Genomic DNA, 14,365 nt, shown 5'->3' on the forward strand with positions numbered 1-14,365 from the left:
AAATTGATGGATTTTGATGGTATTATTTCTAAGGTTTTTAAGATGTGTCTTAATGTTCATCAAATAACTATCTAAGACACCTTAAGCCACATTTACGAAGGCTTCTAGACAGTTTTTAGACACTTTAAGGACTAAATTTTTAAGAATGATGCTAAACAGGAAAAAAATGTAGGAAAAGGGGTATGTGCCTCAAGATTTAGCTGTATTGATATGAATAATATTAGGCTGTGTCAAATATATGTAGAACACATGGGAGTTGTCTTTATATAGATCCTACCACATGGTGGTGCCCTGTATGCAAATACCTGATGCAACTGCAAAAGTATAAGAAGACATAGAAAATATTTCTTCTCACAAAGTCTCATTACTGATCAGACAGACATGGCTCTTCTTATACTCCTATTATTATTATTTTCTCCAATATGTAAGAAAAACTAGAAATACATGTATATCATTATTGTATGTAGATCACCCTTCCTTTCTGATATACTCTCTGTATTGCAGGTGTCTTCTCTCAGACAGTACAGGAGTCAGGTTCAGGACTTGTGAGACCATCACAGCAGCTCACACTGACATGTACAGGTTCTGGACTTGATGTAACCAGCAACTATATGCACTGGATCAGACAAGCTCCTGGGAAAGGACTGGAATGGATTGGAAGAATTACTAGCAGTGGGGGTACTGCTTATAATGATCAACTGAAGAGCAGAATCACAATCACAAGAGACACTTCCAAGAAGCAGATCTATCTCCAGATGACTAATATGCAGACTGCAGACACTGGAGTCTATTATTGTGCGAGAGAGTCACACTACAATAAACTAAAGAGGAGATCATACAATATCTTCTATCTGCATAAAGGGAAATACAAAACCACAAGGTTCAAAAATAAAAATTGAAAAATAGTCCCGACTGTAATGCAGAGAACATGGACTCAGATGAGCTCTATAATAATGGGGTATTACAGGTTTAGCAAATAAATGTTACTCTTTTACATTTTCCCCACATACTTTTCTGGATTTCTTTATCTTTCTGCAGTTTGTTACCCCTCAAGCTGTTCCCCTAGAAGTACATTTTAGTGAGTGTAGTTTCTGAATTGCCTTTACTTTGAGGAGTCTTCATTGATCTATCAAATAAAAACCTCTATAAAAAGTCAAAGGTCGGTCCATCAAGGCCAACCTATAAATCATACAGTGCTTATTCAAACAAAGACAAATAAAAAAAAAAAAAGAGGATGACCTCTTGTCTTGTCCTCAGGCCCAGGTAAAACAAGGATCATTAGAAACTGCCCATTCAGATATGTATAGATTGTATTGAGGCCTCCCACTAGCCGTCCTTTTTATACACTTATTCCCAAAGCTTTACAGAATATTCCATGTTTGGCCGGACCAGGGATTTGTATAAGGGCAAAACTAAGTCCTTATCATGAGAATCTATTTCTCTCTTGATACATCCAATAATTGTATTTGCTTTAGTAGCAGCTGCCTGGCTCTGGTCACTAAAATTAAGTTTACCATCCACCAATAATCCCATGTGTTTTTCAGCTGCAGTTTTACCAACTATTTAAGAACATAATTGTTTTAGTTTTTTGTCCTTGACCCAAGTGCATAACCTTACATTTATCTTCATATGATAGTCATCATCTTCCTGTTGGATAAAACTCTAATATGATGACTTTCATGATGATCTATTGTCCATGATCTTGACATAAACTGAAATATACGCCCCTCACCCATTACTTACAAGGGTATTCACATCTGAATCATGTGCGGGGAATGATCACCATCTATTATAATTTAATATGGGAGACTATTTATATAATTTAGATGAGTCCCGAGGGATGATAGAATATTGAACCGGCGCTTCCTTCGTCTTAGTTCACACAACTCAATGTGTTTGAACAATAAGTTTCTTTATTAAAAAAATATATAGATGCGACACGTTTCTGCTCCAGACCGGAGCCTTCATCAGGCATAACATAACAAGTGGTAACTGCGCTTTAAATACATTACCATAATACCGGGACCCCGGAAATGACATGATAGCTGTCACGTGATGAACTGGGGGTCAGGGTTCAGTCCGGTACCGTGAAGGCATAGGGAGAGCAATTCTTACAACCAGAACAAATAATATATACCACATTGATCAGATCGATAAATAATTAAATAAATAAAAGCGGTTTCATTATTAAATAATTATCAAGTTGTGAGTACATATAAATATCTTTAAAAAAAAAACACACATATAAATAAGGAAATTTCCATCATATTAAAATGTTCATAATAATAGTGAATCATCCCCAATACGATGTCTAAGAAGCTTAAAACATTGTGAATTCAATTAAAACGAAAAATAGATAATACTTAGTTTAAAAGAATGGTGCCCGATACATCAAGTCGTGGCTGGTCTTTAAACTACACCGCTACCCCTTTCCAGGTATCCTCCAATTATTTATGTAATTTGTTATAAAGGGAAGCATATATTATCATATAGTATAATAAAATGTATTTTGTGTGAATGCCACTCAACATCAATGATGAGAGCTCATTGTATATAATATTTCATTAATATAATACACTCTTGGGGTAACTACACATAGTGTCTGACTTTGCACTAGAAAGAACGTGCAAACTACTTGCACATGGATATAAGAAGTGTCCGTATCAGCTGCGACACAGAGTCGGAACATGCGCCACATTTATCATGCGGTGTCCAACACAATTGTGCCACACACTCTATGTGCACCAAAAGAAAAAAAAAAAAAGAGTTGCAAGATGAGTGCAGGGAGCGCTAACTTCCTCATAAATCTGTTCCACTGCAACCTCTACAGGCAAACTGCACATAGAAATTTGCACTAGTTTTGATAAATGTGGGCCAATTGATGTTATTTACTATGGAGTAGGGTCATTATATATGTGAAAGTGGATTATGGGGACCCTTGTGTATGTTATAATTATAGATTATATATACCATATATATTGTGCAATGATTTATATATTAAACCCAAAATGAATTTTTTCAATAGTATTTGTATAAATGCTTCACTTCACTGTCTATTTTGGGACTATTTCTGGCTAATAGACAATTATATTTGCATTACTGCTTGGCTTTTGTGTTCCTATAATTAACATATGCAAAGTGGTAGTTGGGAATAGTGCCCTCATGTCAGGAGTTGTTAGGGAGACTGATGACCTCTCTAGGTACAGGAGAACTTAGTAACTGCAGCTGTAGCCACTGCCTGGTAAGCCAAGAGTTAACACAGATGTTACTGTCCAATGATGTTCTTGTAAATCAAGCTGGAAGCTGAATGGAGGAGTGCTACCACATGACCCAGGGAGTATATAGACCCCTGGTGTGCAGGAGCACATGGTCTGCCTATCTGAGCAGGAGAGTGAGAGACTCCATCTTGGAGTCAAGTCTTAGTCTGTAGAGAACAGCGAGGAGGGAACCAGACCTTAAGGTCTGACTACTACAGCCAGTGTCCACTACTAGGAATCACAGATGTCTCAGGCCATTGCCTAGCACCCAGGGCAAGTCTCAAGACTTTAGCCCAGAGCTGAGGTCCACCACCAGACTCAGCTCCATCTGTATCAGCCCGGCCCAAATCTACTACCAGGCTTTTTGTAACCTTCCTGTGGACCAACTCTCCATGACTCTTCCTGCTTGCCACTTTTGCTGCTGAAATCTGCCGTCACTGTTTGGCTGTTGCCTGCTGTTGAATAAAGAACCGTAAGTTGATTTGCACAACGTTGCCTCCATCTTATCTCTGGATCCAGGCTGCTTACCACCATGGGCTTCCCCATCCTTTACCCAAGGATTCATACTACAGACACCTCAGTGGTTGCCCCAGGGAAAAACCATTGCATCAGCCTCCCCCTCCATATTTAGTGCACACACAACCTGCTAGAGACCTGCCAGGCTGTATGTCAGCCCTCTGGTCCCCATACACCATGCACTAGCCAGCCACTCCGGTATTCTGGGCCCCGGCTAGCTCCAGGCCACAAGAAAAGGTAATGTTGCCCACACTTTTTTTCTTATACAAGAGTTTCTTACACATTTGAAAGGAAACCTATGACCAGAAATCTACCTATCAAAGTAGATCTGGTGGTAGGTTCCTATTAACTTACTAAACCCTAATTTATCTTTAAACTATCTACCTATGCAAATTTTCCACAGTGGGAGCAAAGGCTTTTCCATGCCCCTGTTACCTCTGCAATCAAAGCATGCACTTCACTCTGCTCTCGCTGTGCACTGCTCTATCTGAGCCCTGCGCATGCGAGTGGCCAGAGCATCAGTGTTGGCGAAAGCACTGCACATGCATCGGCAGCAATGCCGGAACTGCTGTGCATGCGCAGATCTCCAATCGAGCAGTAATTAGTGAACCTCATAATAGGATTTGTAAAAGAGCCCGCCATTAGCCATGTGTGCCACTGTATCGTGCATGGGAAAAAGATGGAACATGCTCATCCCTCCGATGAGCTGCTGTATGCTCTCCCATGCTACAGTGTAAAAGTAACCAAATATACATTTTTAAGATGGACTGAGTAGAAGCCTCAATTCTGAAAGCAATTTGTTAACATGTGGCAGTCCTCTTTTCAGATTCAGTCCTCTAATGTGCAGCAAAAGGTGCAACGTACCTTTCACCACACCAAGTGGTAGCAGAAGGTCCTCACATTTAGATAGCGTGCTTCATTTGGGCCATGTACTGAAAAGGTCAAGGTTTTAGACAGTTTTATGAGACTTGAGTATTTGACAAAAACATGCATACTAATAAAAAAAAGTTTGTGGGAACTGGGGTTCACATAAACATTATTTAAATATTCCTCAACATTTTAAATTTTTTTTCATAATTTATTTTTTTGCTATGTATTTGATGAATATATGAACTGTACATGGGAGTTTTAAAGAATTTCACCAATTTTACTTCCGTCCTGTTCCCACTTACAATCCTACAAAACCTATATAAAGGGAGCTTTACCACTCTTATAGTAAAAACATAACTATTTTCATTGTGTTAAACACATATTGCACAAATACATATAAATTAAAAATGGTCTCAAGTATATGGGGGATACACCAGCCTATAACAATAAAGTGCTGAACATGCTACCACTTCAAGCATTGCCTTCAATGTATTATCATGGTTCACTGTCTCAAGGAGTCTCCTAATGTTATAAATAGTATTATGATAAATAAGTATATACCGTTGATATGGCGTTATTTACCTTAGTGTTCGGCTGGCATCTTCCCCTTGCGCCGACGCAGGTTACACAGTGAAATCAGGAATAGCCATGGGGAGTATAGTTTCTGAAGCAACCTTGATATGAAGGTTGCTTCTCTTTCCCCTTTTATCTTGATCTTCGATGTAGGATAGCAGCGATGACGGGTGTTACTGGTAAGTGTTTTCTGCAATATGCAGCAAAGACTTACCGGCTATGGAGAGGGCTCAGCCCGTGAGCCCTCTCCATGCACCCGCACCTGACGTGTTACTATTACGTGACGTACTATTACGTCACACTTCGGTAAGGGGTTAAGTATGAAAAAGTTATGGTATAAAAAAAAAAGTAAATTTTTTGAAAAAACATGTTCTGAATTGCCATATTTTGTCAGAGACATTCAAACTTAATATAACTAGATCAATTTGATAATTCAGTGAAAATACTACCACAAAAAATTAATGATTGTGAAATTTAGACCACAGAGCAAATTTCATTAAAAAAAAGAGCCCATAAGAAACCAGCAAAACAGTTTTTTTGTCAATTTCACTATTGGTGTAGTTAAAGTTGGATGAACCGATTCATCGTCATGAGATAATCCATATCATCTAGGGTGGTCACAACCCTAACCAGGACCATTGTTTGGCATGCCCTGTGTAATTAGCCACATCAGCACGCCTTAGGGTGCTGTCACACGGTGCGTTCCTGGTCCGTTTTTATATGCATGTGTTCTTGTATGTTTATCATGCGTTTGAAATTGCGTGAAACAGATTAAAACCAGCCAAACACATAGTCTTCAATCTGTTTAAAAAGGTCCAAGAATGGACTGTGTTACCGCACCCTCACAGTCCTGAAATGCTCCCATTATACCTCTGGTATGAGGTAAAGGCCTATTTGATGGCTTCACAATCATGCTACAGAAGCCTCTAGTGCTTTCCTTTTAAGTCCAGGTGAAATTGCCAGCAGACTCTTTCAAATCCTAGTTGAAAGACATCCAGATTTCCATCATTCCCCAGGAAAGGAAAATGATTCAGACAGGGCCTAAAATAAACATTGTCCATTGACTCACCCTGGGGCGATTGTGAAGCATGTTGTTGTTGGAGCTGTATCTGCAGTTCATGCCCTCACTCTGCTTTGCGTTGTTGGGAAAATTCCCAATCTGCTTGTGCAGCTTCTTGCTGAGCACTGCATTCTGTATACTCCCACTTTCTTTATCCTTATCTCAGGATCACAGACACCTGTGGAGGAGTAGAGAAAAAGACAAGTCCATACAGTTAGGGGTCCTGTTGCTGCCAAGCTGGAGGCCCCTGGTCAGTCATGTCCTGGCTCATTGGTTCTAGTCCCCTCTCCACACAGTGGGCCAGCAGATCAGCCTTGTTTCTGTACACCTCTGCCATCTTAGCAGTGGTCTAACTTGCAAACAAAAGATAGAAAACAAAAAAAGGGGTAGGGGGACTGTTTTGCACGTATGACAAATATGAATGCACCAAGTCTCACACTTGTGGGCTCTGTTATCAGGAATCCTCCAAACCGTAAATGAAAGGGTTACTTAAAAAAAATACACTATCCCACTACTACGCCAAACTGTGACAAACTTCCAATCTAGAGTTAAGTCACGTGGTGCACCTCAAATTTAGTACATAAAGCCCTATCAACCTACACCGGATGGCGCCCTTATGCTAAATTTTACTCTTCTAGCCCTTGACCTTACTCATTTTAGCTGCCACCACCTATTATTCTACGCATTACATTATAAGTGAGAAGGCAAATAATCACCTGTCTACAGAATACCCATTTAGCTTCAACATTACTTAACAATTGATATCAGTAACACTATCTCTTCAGAGCACTTAAGTTCTATTAGGCTACAAGCAGAGACTTCTTCAATTTTGAGGGTTTAATAGACAAAAGAAAGTGCACACATAAAAACATAGAATTGGAGATAAACTATTACCAGGAATACACATTACATACATCAAGGGTTGTAAAATAAAAAGGGAATAAAACAAAATAACATTACTACGGAAATAGCAGATTATCTGGCTGAGAGAAGAACTTTTGTACACCATGTCCAGTGAAGTGTTCACCCAAAGACTGACTATGAGCATCAGCATAGCCCCATCATTTATAGATGGTGAGTTTTCCCCCCACCCCCCAGATGGTGACATCACAGAGAGGGATGTTTATATGCTAGTATGAAATACACCTCCCCCAGTGAGACTCATTTTTATGTGAGTTGTTTCAGATAATGGTTATGATGATGCAACCATCTATATCTATAGCCCATTACCCCTGAGGAAGCCAGGCTAACTGGCGAAACATGTTGGCGGGCTGATAGCTTTGGATTTTAATATCAATGAAGTGTGGAACGTAGTTAAGCAATAGAAAAAAGATAGGCAGCTCAGAGCTGCAGACCTGAGCTAGCCACTAGCAGGCACATAGTGCCAAAACATATCTATTGGCCACTATAAACAAGGCTGCTGTGAAAAAAGCGAACCTAGAAATATACAGGCTTAGGCTATATTCACACTGCCGTTGCCCGCCCGTACCGTACCGTAGCGGGCAACGGCAGTGTACGGGGAGAGGAGGAGGAGGTGAGCGCAGCTCACCCCCGCCCCTCTCCATAGCAACCTATGGCGCACGGCGCCGTATTACAGGAAAAGATAGGACAGGTCCTATCTTTTTCCCGGGTACGGAACGGTACGGTGCCGCACGTGTGCGGCACCGTACCGCTCCCGTAGGGTGCCGTGCGCCCATAGAAGTGTATGGGGGACGTATATCGGCCGTATATACGTCCCCCATACGTTCGTGTGAATGTAGCCTTAGTCAGAAGCACAACAACACTGATATCTAGTGTCAGTAAAAGACACATATGTTACAATGTATCCAACAGCTTAATTAGCGGTACACAGCAGCAGATGAAGAAATATGTTACAGCATATTGAATGTAAAACAATTACTAGTTACTATTTCTTCAGAAAGGCCTTAATAATACAGTCCACACATCATTGGGTCTTTTAACCCCTACGGGACACAGCATCTTTTGGCCTAAAGGACGCGGCCCCATTTTTCAAATCTGGCCTGTGTCACTATAAGTGGTTATAGCTTTGGAACGCTGTGAGATATCCAGGGGATTTTGAGATTGTTTTCTCGTGACACATTGTACTTCAAATTAGTTTAAAAATTTGGATGAAATCTTTTGCGTTTAGTTATGAAAAAAAACAAAATTTGGCAAAAATGTTGAAAAATTCTTTATTTTCAACGTTCTAAATTCTCTACTTTTGATTCAGAAAGTCATAGCACCCAAATAAATTCATAACTTACATTTCCCAAATGTCTGCTTTATGTTGGCATGGTTTTTTCAGATTCCACATATTTTACTAGAATGTTATGAAGCTCAGAATTTGGGAGCCATTTTTCACATTTTTTGTAAAATCGCCAAAACCTGTATTTAGATGGACCTGCACAGTTTCTAATTGACACTGAGAGGCCTAAATAATAGCGAGACTCGTAAATTACCCCTTTGTGGAAACTACACCCCTCAACGTATGAAAAACCACTTTTAAGAAGTTTGTTAACCCTTTACGTGTTTTATAGGGGTTAAAACAAAATGGAGGTGGAGTCTGCAAATTGTAATATTTTTTCACAATACACTCATTTTGGGTGGAAAATTAAACATTTGTAATGGATAAAATGAAAAAAGGCTCCACAAAGTTTGATACGCAATTTCTCCCGAGTACACCGATACCCTACATGTGGTGGTAACCTGCTGTATGGGCGCACGGCCGGGCATAGAAGGGAAGGAGGCGCCATCCGGAGCAGATTTGCTGTCACATTGTACAGGCTATAATTTTTTTCTTTTTTTTAATGAGGACCTATAGGGGCTTATTTCTTTTGCCACATGAGATGCACTTTTCTAATATATAATTTTGGGGCATCTATAGCTAATTGGTGAGATTTAATTAACTCTTTGTTGGTGGAGGAAATGAAAATCATCAATTTTTAGGAAAATTTTTATGTGTTTTTTTTTTTGGCCGTTAACCATACCATGAAAATAGTATATTATTTTTATTCTTTGGGTCGCCACGTTTATGAAAATACTTCATTTATATATATTTTTTTATTTTTTCCCATTTTTACTGAATAAAAAGTAATTTGGCAAAATTGTTGTTAATTTTAGCATCACCGACTTACATATGCATAACTTTTTTATTTTTCACCTCAAAAATCTGTTTAAGGGCTTATTTTTTGCAAGAATGATAGCTCTTTTTAGTGGTCTTATTTTAGATTGCGTAACTTTTTAAAATCACTTTTTTAGAGCATTTTTAAAGGGCATTAATAAAAAATCATCTTTATCAGAGAGAGTTTTTTTAGGTTGTTTTTTACGGGGTTCACTTTGCGGATCTAATAACGATTCTGTTTTATTATACAGATTGTTACGGACGCAGGGATACCAAATATGTGGGGGTTTTGTGTATTTTATTCAATTGTACTGAATAAAAACTAATTTGGAGAAAATCTTATTCATTTTAGCATCACCATCTTTTTATATGCATAACTTTTTTATTTTTTGGCAGATAAATCTTGTTAGGGGCTTATTTTTTGCGAGAACAGTTGTTCTTTTTAGTGGGCTTATTTTGGAGTGCATAACATTTTTTAAATCACTTTTTAGAGCATTTTTTATAGGGTATTAATTAAAAATTATCTTTTTTCGGAACGTTTTTTGCGTTTTTTTCCTCCGGCGTTTACCGTGCGGGTCCAGTAACAATTCTGTTTTATTATGCAGATTGTTACGGACGCGGCAATACCAAATATGCGGGGTTTTTTTGTGTTTTTATGTTTTTTATACTTTATTAAGTTTTTTTATGGGAAAGTGACATTTTAGGGGCTTATATTTTTATGTATTAATTTTTTATTTATTATAATGTGTAGTGTTAACTGTTTTTGCATATTTTTACTTATACATACTTGAACTTAAACCAGTGATGCTCTGATCACTGGTTTAAGTTCAATACACTGCTCTACAATACTATTTTATTGTAGAGCAGTGTAAACTGTCTGAGCAAGCTTGCGCATGCTCAGACAGTTTACAGCCAGACCCGGAAGGGGTCTGGCTGCCATGGAGACCGGGCAGCTCCGGGGCACATGCCAGTCCTCGGAGCTGCCCGGCAGAGGATCGGATCCCCCGGTAAGCGGCACGGGGGATCCGATCCACAGCGCTTACACCCTTACACGCCGCGGTCATGTTTGACCGCGGCGTGTAAGGGGTTAACACCCGCGATCGGAGCCGGCTCCGATCGCGGGTGTTAGCGCAGGCTGTCAGCTGTACTAGACAGCTGACAGCCGCTGCTTCTGGTACCGGCTCCGTTCGTGAGCCGGTGCCAGAAGCAGGACGTTATAGAACGTCCCCGTGCGCTAAGCATCTAGCCCCGGGGACGTACTATAACGTCCTGGTGCGCCTAGGGGTTAAAAGAGTTTATTCACTTTAAATATATTAGGAATATCTTTTACTTTGATTAAAATAAAATTTACATTTTAATGACACTTGAATATGGGTACATTATCTTTGCCTTAGGCAATGTTCTGGAAAAAAAACATCTTTAATTGACTGGGTACCTCATTCTCCATTAGCAGGCATAAAATGGTCCGCATTGCCATCCTTCTGTGAAATGGATGATGCTTTATCTCTTAAATTACAGTGAAAGCCATAAAACCAGCATTGGTCAAGGGCAGTTCACAAACACATCTGACACATTTTCGATCCTTCCGGATGCATGTCCGCATTTGGGGGGGCTAGACTTAAAATCAGAGTATTATGTCATCTGACATAAAAGAGCTAGAGTTTTGAAATGTAAGTGGCCTGTAAAGCAAAATCCCTTAACTGTATACTGTTAGTGGGGCCTCATAACTACAAATTATGTCCAAGTTATTTGATGATTATGATTTCCCTTTGTGTCCTAGTTTTAGTTTAGGAGGGAAACTAAAAACACACCAAACTTCCCCCAACCTTTTTAAAATTAGATTATCCCTTTGATACTATGCACATGACATATGGTCTGGAGAGGTGTAAACTTATCTGATACCCTTAAAAAAAATAGCGTCCAGCTCACCCACAAAGCTCTCGGTTTCCCAGTGCACGGAGAAGTAATCCAAAGGCTCTTGGTTCAACAGCATACAAAAGGAAAAAAACTCCAGCGTGTCCATGGAAATCCGTATAAAATAGTAGCTTTATTTCATCTACATAAAAATCCAGGCATCACAATCATAGACACAGCAAAAAAGTGTTGGGATGAGGCTGATACATGGACTGTGAGGCTGGATACGTATCTGGAACATATGTTGTATGCCTCATAGCATGTAGTGAATGTAGACTGCACAACATGTCCTCTAAAGCACAGGATAAGACATCACCTTTCAGATGTATCCAGCCTCACTGTCCATGTATCAGCCGCATCCCAAAACTTTCGTAGCATTCACAATAAAGATGTTTCTACATTTGTATGGAAGGGCATAGAAAAAGTTCCATTGAGAGGTTCCATTGCGCTGAAGTTCCCGGAGGTCCGCTGGAATGCCCTGAAATTCACCGGCCTATACCTGGTGAAGGTAAGTGCAATTTTCACGATACATTTTTATTTTTAAATGCGATGGTTTTTGTTCGGCCACGCCCCCGATTTCTGTTGCGTGCATGCCAGCGCCGATGCGCCACAATCCGATCGTGTGCGCCAAAATCCTGGGGCAATTCAGGGAAAATTGGCGCAAATCGGAAATATTCGGGTAACACGTTGGGAAAACGCAAATGTAAATGACCCCCAATGAGTCTCAATCTCAGAAGAGATTTGATTTTGTGTTATTAAGCTTGTTATCTGCTCTATAGTGTGAATAATGACCAAGCTTTAAGCGTTTTTTGAAATATTTTATTGATTTGCATATATGTGCCCTTGTCCTGATGCGACATAACATATACAGATTATATGCCATTCTATACAGTTTATGTCATCTGCCCTATAGTGTGAACTGTGTCCTAGCATTAAGTGTTTTGAAATTTCTCACTGATTTGTATACATTTGTCCTTGGTTTAGGCGAGTCCTGATGCGATATAACATATATAGAATATGCCATTCTATACAGCTTATGTCATCTGCCCCATAGTGTGAACTGCGACCTAGCATTAAGTGTTTTGAAATATTTCACTGATTTGTTTATATATGCCCTTGTTCCAGGCGAGTCCTGATGTGATAAAACATATATACCTTATATACTCGTGTATAAGCCGAGTTTTTCAGCACAAAAAATGTGCTGAAAAACGTCCCCTCGGCTTATACACGAGTCAATATGTGTAAAAAAAATAATTAAAAATGGACAAAAAAAAAATAAACTATTTACTCACCCTCCGGTGGCCCCGATGCGCAGCGCTGCTCCCCCGATGTCATCGCGGCTCCTCTTCTGGCTTCCCGGCTCCTCTTCTTGCTTCTGCGCCGTCTTCTGTCTTCTTTAACATCGCGTTGGGCGCCGCCATTGTTCTTCTCCCGTGCGGTGCCTAGTATGAAGTCAGCAGCGGCGCGTCATATGACGCGCCGCACGGGAGAGAACAGTTGCGGCGCCCAACGCGATGTTAAAGAAGACAGAAGACAGCGCGGAAGCAAGAAGAGGAGCCGGGAATGACATTGGGGGAGCAGCGCTGCGCATCGGGTACACCGGAGGGTGAGTAAATAGTTTATTTTTTTTTAAATTCTGGACTGACTGTATACTACTGGGGGCATGCTGTATATTACTGGGGGGCAGGCTGGGGTGGCTGTATATTACTGGGGGCATGCTGTATACTACTGGGGGCAGGCTGGGGTGGCTGTATACTACTGGGGGCAGGCTGGGGTGGCTGTATACAACTGGGGGCAGGCTGGGGTGGCTGTATACAACTGGGGGCAGGATGGGGTGGCTGTATACTACTGGGGGCAGGCTATATACTACTGGAGGCAGGCTGGGGTGGCTGTATACTACTGGGGGCAGGCTGGGGTGGCTGTATACTACTGGGAGCAGGCTGCGGTGGCTGTATACTACTGGGGGCAGGCTGGGGTGGCTGTATACTACTGGGGGCAGGCTGGGGTGGCTGTATACTACTGGGGGCAGGCTGTATACTACTGGGGGCAGGCTGGGGTGGCTGTATACTACTGGGGGCAGGCTGGGGTGGCTGTATACTACTGGGGGCAGGCTGGGGTGGCTGTATACTACTGGGGGCAGGCTGGGATGGCTGTATACTACTGGGGGCAGGCTGGAATGGCTGTATACTACTGGGGGCAGGCTGGAATGGCTGTATACTACTGGGGGCAGGCTGGGGTGGCTGTATACTACTGGGGGCAGGCTGGGGTGGCTGTATTCTACTGGGGGCAGGCTGGGGTGGCTGTATACTACTGGGGGCAGGTTGGGGTGGCTGTATACTACTGGGGGCAGGCTGGGGTGGCTGTATACTGCTGGGGACAGGCTGGGGTGACTGTATACCACTGGGGACAGGCTGGGGTGGCTGTATACTACTAGGGGCAGGCTGTATACAACTGGGGGCAGGCTGGGTCAGGCTGTATACTACTGGGGGCAGGCTGTATATTATAGGGGGCTGGCTGGCTATATACTTGGCTGGGTCTGTGACCAATGCATTTCCCACCCTCGGCTTATACTCGAGTCAATAGGTTTTCCCAGTTTTTGGTGGTAAAATTATGGGTCTCGGCTTATACTCGAGTATATACGGTAGATTATAACAAATGAGAAAAAACTAATGTTTTTTGCAAGACGTTTTTATTTAATTTAACTTTTAATTATGTGTTAAGTTGTGAAAGTTGAGCCGTGAGCATTCTCTGGCCAGTTTACACATAATTATCAGAGTTCAGGTGCGACTGATTCAGATGCCTGTTGATTGCACATCCGGTATAAGAATGCTGGTTGCACAACCTAAAAAATGCAAACCATGACTTAGTACGGTAGGTAGAAACGTGTCGGTTTTTTGCTGTTTCCATGATCCTGCTGTCTGGATTTTTATGTGGATGAAATAAAGCTACTATTTTATACGGAGTTTTTTCCTTTTGTATCTCATACCCTTATCCTACCACTCTTTGATCCACTAGCCAAACTGGATTACAGACATTTTGGGCAGATTGCCTTGT

General features: G+C 41.1%; 1 long non-coding RNA gene and 1 gene segment (V, D, J or C); one reads left to right on the forward strand and one right to left on the reverse strand.

Annotated features, from left to right (window-relative positions):
- LOC140128510 (uncharacterized) overlaps positions 1 to 7,305 on the reverse strand; it is a 53,221-nt gene extending 45,916 nt beyond the window's left edge. The window contains exons 1-2 of the long non-coding RNA XR_011855144.1: positions 7,237 to 7,305; positions 6,286 to 6,454 (exon numbers count right to left, since the gene is read on the reverse strand). This is a non-coding gene — a long non-coding RNA (uncharacterized lncRNA). The remainder of the gene's footprint in view (positions 1 to 6,285; positions 6,455 to 7,236) is intronic.
- Positions 1 to 14,365, forward strand: part of LOC140128465 (immunoglobulin heavy constant mu-like) — a 476,316-nt gene that overhangs the window by 202,968 nt on the left and 258,983 nt on the right.

The sequence above is a fragment of the Engystomops pustulosus genome, chromosome 1 (genome assembly GCF_040894005.1).
Source record: "Engystomops pustulosus chromosome 1, aEngPut4.maternal, whole genome shotgun sequence".
NCBI classification, from domain to species: domain Eukaryota; kingdom Metazoa; phylum Chordata; class Amphibia; order Anura; family Leptodactylidae; genus Engystomops; species Engystomops pustulosus.